Below are 9,453 nucleotides of genomic sequence, written 5' to 3' on the forward strand. Positions count from 1 at the left end.
TTGTGGTCTGCTTGGGAATTGGCTGATAGCTTAGATGTGTGTCAAGGGTCTAAAGGAAATATGATTAGATGATTGGGAAAAAAGGAGATCTGAGGGAAAGTCACATTGTATTAGTTTTCTGTTGTTGCTCTATCAAAGTACACAAACTGTGGCTTAATACAACACAAAAGTATCACATTTTGGGGAGGTCAGATGTCTGAAATGGATATGACCGGTCTAAAATCAAAATATTAGCAGGGCTACCTTCCCTTCTAGAGGCTTTAAAGGAGAATTGTTTTTCTTGACTCTTCTACTGCTAGAGACTGCCTCCATTCCTTGGCTTGTTGCCCCCTTCCATCTTCAAAACCAGCAACAGCCATTCCAGTCTTTCCCACATTGCTTCACTCTGACACTCTCTCCTGCCTTCTTCTTCCACTTATATGTGGACCCTGTGATTACATTGGGCTCACCCAGATAATCCAGGATAATCTCCTCACCTCAAGGTCTTCTGAAGAGCAACCTTAATTCTCCTTTGATGTATAACCTAACATATTCACAGGATCTAGTAATTAGAACTTGAACCTCTCTGGGGGAGCTATTATTCTGTCTACCATCCATATGGCTATTCCTATATTACTGAGCACAGAGTATTTAGATAATTGGAGACTCATATCAATGTTCATCAGAAAGCCTCCCCTACAGAGGGGGTAGTTGTATACTGGATGACTTGTCCCTTGCATATCAACCAACTTGTATCCTAAGCCACTTAGTGCTTACATATGTGCCCAGAAAGTCCTCCGCAGGTTTAATCTCATTTGCCTAAAGCAATACTCTTTGTTGTCTTTTTTAAATCCTCATTCCAACTTTCCTCACATCTTTATAATAATTTTAAAAAGTGTATATCATTAATCATTCCATTATTTTGCTAAAATATAGTGATCAACATATTCGTTTTGGGAGTCAAAGAGATATTGGTTTGAATCTTGACTACTATATTAAATAATTCTGTGCCCTATGATAATTTGATTAAATTTTCTGATCATTAGTTTATCTGTAAAATGAGATAAACAATACCTAACTGTAGTATTGTTTGGAAGTTTAAAAAAGTAAATACATAGAAAACTGAGGAAAATGCCAGATATACAATATTTCTCATTAAATGATATAGTTATTATAGTACTAGTATTGGCTAATTTTTTATCATTTCCCTTAAAAGAAATAAACAAAAATATCCAGAAGGATCATCTTTGCCTACTTTTTATACCTTTCTAAATGTCATATGTTTAAAACACATATTATTACCATAATTAGAAATAAATCATTAAAACCCTACATAATCAAAATGGTCTACCTTAACTTTTGTTTAGTGAGTCTCACAGTTTTCATGGTTATTGAGTTACATGAAACAAATGGCTGCCATGAAAAAAATGCACTGACAGTATGTAATTGCTGTATAAGTAATTATGATGGCCCTCGGTAAACTCACATGGAGTACTCAGGTCAGGATCATAGATGATCCAGGCCAAGACTGAGGTCATTAGGACAATAACAAATAGATTTGAGTGAAAATAACACAAAAAATTTGACGTAGTCTTAAAATATGACCATGGGGGAAAGTTGGAAGGGTATAGTTTTTAACAATATAAATGGATTGTGATTATAGAGACAATGAGCTGCCCTAATCATTATACACTATTATGACATTTAACCCAGGCATAAGACTTTTATTGTACTTAACGATGCAATTACTAGGTGTAATACTTAGTGCTTTGAATATCAAGCATGAAATGCTATTTAAATGACTTGAGAGAACATAATTGTGTGAATGGGTTTTGCTAATAAGCTTTGCTCCTCAACTCTGCCCTTGTAGGGCAAATCTGCCAAATCTGATGTGGCCAGTTCAAGAATTAAGGTTTGGAGTGAAAGCCAAATTTAAGAATCATCAGAGCTAAACAAGAGGAATCAAGGGAGAAAAGCAGAGCTGAGTAACTTAATCACTGAATTCCATCACAAAACATGTTGCTGGTTTAAGACTTCTTTGCAAGGTCTAGGACCGTGCCTTGACACGATTACAGTGCATCTTAATAAGAGTATTTCCAGTCTCACACTAATAATAATTCTGTCTCAAATAAAATATATATTACATTTATACACACAAGTATAGGTGTGTGTTAGTAAAGACATTGAGCTGCCTCATTATGAGCATGTATCTTACAGTTTAAAATAGTTTTATTTTCAGTATAGTTCTTATGATGAGTTAGAAATATCAATTGCTTACATCAGTATCCTTGACTAGGGATATCACAAGTGGGAAACCATACATACAAACCTGGAGAGGCCCAAAGTGTATAAATACAATCAACACTCTGCTAATTGCACCAAGAGGTTGACTAACTTGATTTCCAAAGTTAGTTGGCTTGAGGAACAGCCATCCTGTTAAAATTCTGTATGGCCAGGTCAAAGCTTAATCTGTGTATTGTGCTTTTATAAATGAGAATTAAGAATCAAAGTGAATTTTTTTTATTTACAGATTTTAAGTGGTGTAGAGTTTATAAACCAGCAAATCTACAAATCTTCTAACACAGTCTTATTGTGACAGGTGTTATTTTCCACTTCCTTGCTCCTCCTTTCTCAAAAACTGGTTTCCTGGAGTTTTGTTTGTTTGTTTTAACAGAATGTGTATGGTATAAGAATTATCTTAGATTAAATGAACCCTGATTATTAAAAATGAATTGCATGACATTATATACATGTATGTGTGTATATATATGTGTGTGTGTGTGTATATACATTCAATCCATAATGGAAATATATTTATATTTAATCTTCCAAGTTCTGTGCATAATCCTAATGAACATTGTGCAATCTAGATAAACTTATGGACAAAATTTTAATCTGGTTCCTATCTCATTCTTATGGAGAACTCTCTTTTTCTCTTATTCACTTTAAAGAAGATTTAAACTGTCTCTATTTTTATTATCTTTTATACACCAAAATGAAAAACAGAATGAAAGTAAAATATTTAATTAAAAAGATGTCCAGCTTTGTTTAGATGACATTCAAAAATTTACTGATTAAATAATAGACTGCAAATATCAATGTTATTTAACCAGAATCTCTTCTGTCTTCATAATTTAGCAGTTAGAAAGGAAAATTTTAAATGTCAAATTGTATTTATTTTAAATCACAATAATATACATGAGATTTTTTTAATATGACATTTTGTTGAAACAGGTAGTTTCTGCACTGAAGGACAAATGAACACTCCTCAAAAGATAATCTGTCCTTTTCCAAAACCCAGTTTACTTATGAAAATAAAAATTCTAAAAAATTTTCTTAATGAACCAAGAATAAGAAATATACTCAGAAAAGAATATATAAACATTTATACATATGTATTACTGAATCACTTTCCTGTACACCTGAAGCTAACACAACATTGTAAATCAATTACTCTTAAATTATTCTTTTTAACTTGAGTCCCTGAAAAGTAGTCTATACCATAAGCTTTGCATTTTACTTTTGGATAAAGCCTTTACCCGAAGAAAGACCCATTTAAAGGGTAAATTATATCTGGATTACTAATACTGATATCATCTCTAAACACATTACGTGATATAGTGGCAAAATACTCTTAGAATAATTTATACAAACAAAAGTTGGAAATTTTGATTTAGAAAGGTCTGTACAAGAATAAACAATTGCCAGGCAGACCAAAATGAGGCATTAAATGTGAAAATAAACTTCATTTTTACAATTTTGTCTAGGAATAACCTTGATTGTAATGATTGATTTGGGCACCATTTATTTCTCCATTCTAAAAACAATGTGCAAACAATACCTTTCCCGAAGTGTGAAAACATAAAAAATTGCACAGATTTTCAGTTAATTTAAGTTAATTTTTATACTTTAAATATTATGTAGTTAATATGTACATAGTTAATTCCAATTAGAAATCTGGAAAGTTAAAGTATTTTCAAACTTTCATCATTTGATACATTTAGAGTTATAAAACTAATTATATGGTTTTTGGAACTCTCTCTTAACTATGCAATAGCCTATAACCTTATGAAATAGAAACTTGAATTATAAATAAAATAAAAACATTTAGTATTTCTCTAAGTTACATTTTAGATTGAATAAATCCAAGTGGAAATTTTCGTATCCAATTCTTCCTGTAAACAGTAGATTTTTTAAAGTTTTTTACAGCTTTACTCTGAAGAATAACTATAGAACAAAACAATAAAAATCTAAAATATTTATCTCTGCTTCACATTATGTATTAATTTACAGAAAACAATTCTGGAAAATATTTTCAGTTCCAGACTTCTTCTTTTTTTTTTTTTTTTAACATCTTTATTGGGGTATAATTGCTTTACAATGGTGTGTTACTTTCTGCTTTATAACAAAGTGAATCAGTTATACATACACATATGTTCCCATATGTCTTCCCTCTTGCGTCTCCTTCCCTCCCACCCTCCCTATCCCACCCGTCCAGGCTGTCACAAAGCACCGAGCCAATATCCCTGTGCCATGCGGCTGCTTCCCACTAGCTATCTACTTTACTACGTTTGTTAGTGTGTATATGTCCATGACTCTCTCTCGCCCTATCACAGCTCACCCTTCCCCCTCCTCATATCCTCAAGTCCGTTCTCCAGTATGTCTGCGTCTTTATTCCTGTCTTACCCCTAGGTTCTTCATGACATTTTTTTTCTTAAATTCCATATATATATGTTAGCATATGGTATTTGTCTTTTTCTTTCTGACTTACTTCACTCTGTATGACAGACTCTAGGTCTATCCACCTCATTAAAAATAGCTCAATTTCGTTTCTTTTTATGGCTGAGTAATATTCCATTGTATATATGTGCCACATCTTCTTTATCCATTCATCCAATGATGGGCACTTAGGTTGTTTCCATCTCCAGGCTATTATAAATAGAGCTGCAATGAACATTTTGGTACATGACTCTTTTTGAATTTTGGTTTTCTCAGGGTATATGCCCAGTAGTGGGATTGCTGGGTCATATGGTAGTTCTATTTGTAGTTTTTTAAGGAACCTCCATACTGTTCTCCATAGTGGCTGTATCAATCTACATTCCCACCAGCAGTGCAAGAGTGTTCCCTTTTCTCCACACCCTCTCCAGCATTTATTGTTTCTAGATTTTTTGATGATGGCCATTCTGACTGGTGTGAGATGATATCTCATTGTAGTTTTGATTTGCATTTCTCTAATGATTAATGATGTTGAGCATTCTTTCATGTGTTTGTTGGCAGTCTGTATATCTTCTTTGGAGAAATGTCTATTTAGGTCTTCTGCCCATTTTTGGATTGGGTTGTTTGTTTTTTTGTTATTGAGCTGCATGAGCTGCTTGTAAATTTTGGAAATTAATACTTTGTCAGTTGCTTCATTTTCAAATATTTTCTCCCATTCTGAGGGTTGTCTTTTGGTCTTGTTTATGGTTTCCTTTGCTGTACAAAAGCTTTTAAGTTTCATTAGGTCCCATTTGTTTATTTTTGTTTTTATTTCCATTTCTCTAGGAGGTGGGTCAAAAAGGATCTTGCTGTGATTTATGTCATAGAGTGTTCTGCCTATGTTTTCCTCTAAGAGTTTGATAGTTTCTGACCTTACATTTAGGTCTTTAATCCATTTTGAGCTTATTTTTGCGTGTGGTGTTAGGGAGTGATCTAATCTCATACTTTTACATGTACCTGTCCAGTTTTCCCAGCAACATTTATTGAAGAGGCTGTCCTTTCTCCACTGTACATTCCTGCCACCTTTATCAAAGATAAGGTGTCCATATGTGCCTGGGTTTATCTCTGGGCTTTCTATCTTGTTCCATTGATCTATCTTTCTGTTTTTGTGCCAGTACCATACAGTCTTGATTACTGTAGCTTTGTAGTATAGTCTGAAGTCAGGGAGCCTGATTCCTCCAGCTCCTTTTTTCGTTCTCAAGATTGTTTTTGCTATTCGGGGTCTTTTGTGTTTCCATACAAATTGTGAAATTTTTTGTTCTAGTTCTGTGAAAAATGCCAGTGGTAGTTTGATAGGGATTGCATTGAATCTATAGAGTGCTTTGGGTAGTAGAGTCATTTTCACAATGTTGATTCTTCCAATCCAAGAACATGGTATATCTCTCCATCTATTTGTATCATCTTTAATTTCTTTCATCAGTGTCTTATAATTTTCTGCATACAGGTCTTTTGTCTCCTTAGGTAGGTTTATTCCTAGATATTTTATTATTTTTGTTGCAATGGTAAATGGGAGTGTTTTCTTGATTTCACTTTCAGATTTTGCATCATTAGTATATAGGAATGCCAGAGGTTTCTGTGCATTAATTTTGTATCCTGCTACTTTACCAAATTCATTGATTAGCTCTAGTAGTTTTCTGGTAGCATCTTTAGGATTCTCTATGAATAGTATCATGTCATCTGCAAATAGTGACAGCTTTACTTCTTCTTTTCCGATTTGGATTCCTTTTATTTCCTTTTCTTCTCTGATTGCTGTGGCTAAAACTTCCAAAACTATGTTGAATAAAAGTGGTGAGAGTGGGCAGCCTTGTCTTGTTCCTGATCTTAGTGGAAATGCTTTCAGTTTTTCACCATTGAGGATGATGTTTGCTGTGGGCTTGTCATATATGGCCTTTATTATGTTGAGGAAAGTTCCCTCTATGCCTACTTTCTGCAGGGTTTTTATCATAAATGGGTGTTGAATTTTGTCAAAAGCTTTCTCTGCATCTATTGAGATGATCATATGGTTTTTCTCCTTCAATTTGTTAATATGGTGTATCACATTGATAGATTTGTGTATATTGAAGAATCCTTGCATTCCTGGAATAAACCCCACTTGATCATGGTGTATGATCCTTTTAATGTGCTGTTGGATTCTGTTTGCTAGTATTTTCTTGAGGATTTTTGCATCTATGTTCATCAGTGATATTGGCCTGTAGTTTTCTTTCTTTGTGACATCCTTGTTTGGTTTTGGTATCAAGGTGATGGTGGCCTCGTAGAAGGAATTTGGGAGTGTTCCTCCCTCTGCTATATTTTGGAAGAGTTGGAGAAGGATAGGTGTTAGCTCTTCTCTAAATGTTTGATAGAATTCGCCTGTGAAGCCATCTGGTCCTGGGCTTTTGTTTGTTGGGAGATTTTTAATCACAGTTTCAATTTCAGGGCTTGTGATTGGTCTGTTCATATTTTCTATTTCTTCCTGATTCAGTCTTGGCAGGTTGTGCCTTTCTAAGAATTTTTCCATTTCTTCCAGATTGTCCATTTTATTGGCATAGAGTTGTTGTAGTAATCTCTCATGATCTTTTTTATTTCTGCAGTGTCAGTTGTTACTTCTCCTTTTTCATTTCTAGTTCTATTGATTTGAGTCTTCTCCCTTTTTTTCTTGATGAGTCTGGCTAGTGGTTTATCTATTTTGTTTATCTTCTCAAAGAACCACCTTTTAGTTTTATTGATCTTTCCTATTGTTTCCTTCATTTCTTTTTCATTTATTTCTGATCTGATTTTTATGATTTCTTTCCTTCTGCTAGCTTTGGGGTTTTTTTGTTCTTCTTTCTCTAATTGCTTGAGGTGCAAGGTTAGGTTGTTTATTCGAGATGTTTCCTGCTTCTTAAGGTGGGCTTGTATTGCTATAAACTTCCCCCTTAGAACTGCTTTTGCTGCATCCCATAGGTTTTGGGTCGTTGTGTCTCCATTGTCATTTGTTTCTAGGTATTTTTTGATTTCCTCTTTGATTTCTTCAGTGATCACTTCGTTATGAAGTAGTGTATTGTTTAGCCTCCATGTGTTTGTATTTTTTACAGATCTTTTCCTGTAATTGGTATCTAGTCTCATGGCATTGTGGTCAGAAAAGGTACTTGATACAATTTCAATTTTCTTAAATTTACCAAGGCTTGATTTGTGACCCAAGATATGATCTATCCTGGAGAATGTTCCATGAGCACTTGAGAAAAATGTGTATTCTGTTGTTTTTGGATGGAGTGTCCTATAAATATCAATTAAGTCCATCTTGTTTAATGTATCATTTAAAGCTTGTGTTTCCTTATTTATTTTCATTTTGGATGATCTGTCCATGGGTGAAAGTGGGGTGTTAAAGTCCCCTACTATGAATGTGTTACTGTCGATTTCCCCTTTTATGGCTGTTAGTATTTGCCTTATGTATTGAGGTGCTCCTATGTTGGGTGCATAAATATTTACAATTGTTATATCTTCTTCTTGGATCGATCCCTTGATCATTATGTAGTGTCCTTCTTTGTCTCTTCTAATAGTCTTTATTTTAAAGTCTGTTTTGTCTGATATGAGAATTGCTACTCCAGCTTTCTTTTGGTTTCCATTTGCGTGGAATATCTTTTTCCATCCCCTCACTTTCAGTCTGTATGTGTCTCTAGGTCTGAAGTGGGTCTCTTGTAGACAGCATATATATGGGTCTTGTTTTTGTATCCATTTAGCCAGTCTGTGTCTTTTGGTGCGAGCATTTAATCCATTTACATTTAAGGTAATTATTGATATGTATGTTCCTATTCCCATTTTCTTAATTGTTTTGGGTGTGTTATTGTAGGTCTTTTCCTTCTCTTGTGTTTCTTGCCTAGAGAAGTTCCTTTAGCATTTGTTGTAAAGCTGGTTTGGTGGTGCTGAACTCTCTCAGCGTTTGCTTGTCTGTAAAGGTTTTAATTTCTCCATCAAATCTGAGTGAGATCCTTGATGGGTAGAGTAATCTTTGTTGTAGGTTTTTGTCCTTCATCACTTTAAATATGTCCTGCCAGTCCTTTCTGCCTTGCAAAGTTTCTGCTGAAAGATCAGCTGTTAACCTTATGGGGATTCCCTTGTGTGTTATTTGTTGTTTTTCCCTTGCTGCTTTTAATATGTTTTCTTTGTAGTTAATTTTTGACAGTTTGATTAATATGTGTCTTGGCATATTTCTCCTTGGATTTATCCTGTATGGGACTCTCTGTGCTTCCTGGACTTGATTAACTATTTTCTTTTCCATATTAGGGAAGTTTTCAACTATAATCTCTTCAAATATTTTCTCAGTCCCTTTCTTTTTCTCTTCTTCTTCTGGAACCCGTATAATTCGAATGTTGGTGCGTTTAATGTTGTCCCAGAGGTCTCTGAGACTGTCCTCAGTTCTTTTCATTCTTTTTTCTTTATTCTGCTCTGCAGTAGTTATTTCCACTATTTTATCTTCCAGGTCACTTATCCGTTCTTCTGCCTCAGTTATTCTGCTATTGATCCCATCTAGAGTATTTTTAATTTCATTTATTGTGTTGTTCATCATTGTTTGTTTCATCTTTAGTTCTTCTAGGTCCTTGTTAAATGTTTCTTGCATTTTCTCTATTCTATTTCCAAGATTTTGGATCATCTTTACTATCATTATTCTGAATTCTTTTTCAGGTAGACTGCCTGTTTCCTCTTCATTTGTTAGGTCTGGTGGGTTTTTATCTTACTCCTTCATCTGTTGTGTGTTTTTCT

Source organism: Lagenorhynchus albirostris, chromosome 6 (assembly GCF_949774975.1).
Source record: "Lagenorhynchus albirostris chromosome 6, mLagAlb1.1, whole genome shotgun sequence".
NCBI lineage: Eukaryota > Metazoa > Chordata > Mammalia > Artiodactyla > Delphinidae > Lagenorhynchus > Lagenorhynchus albirostris.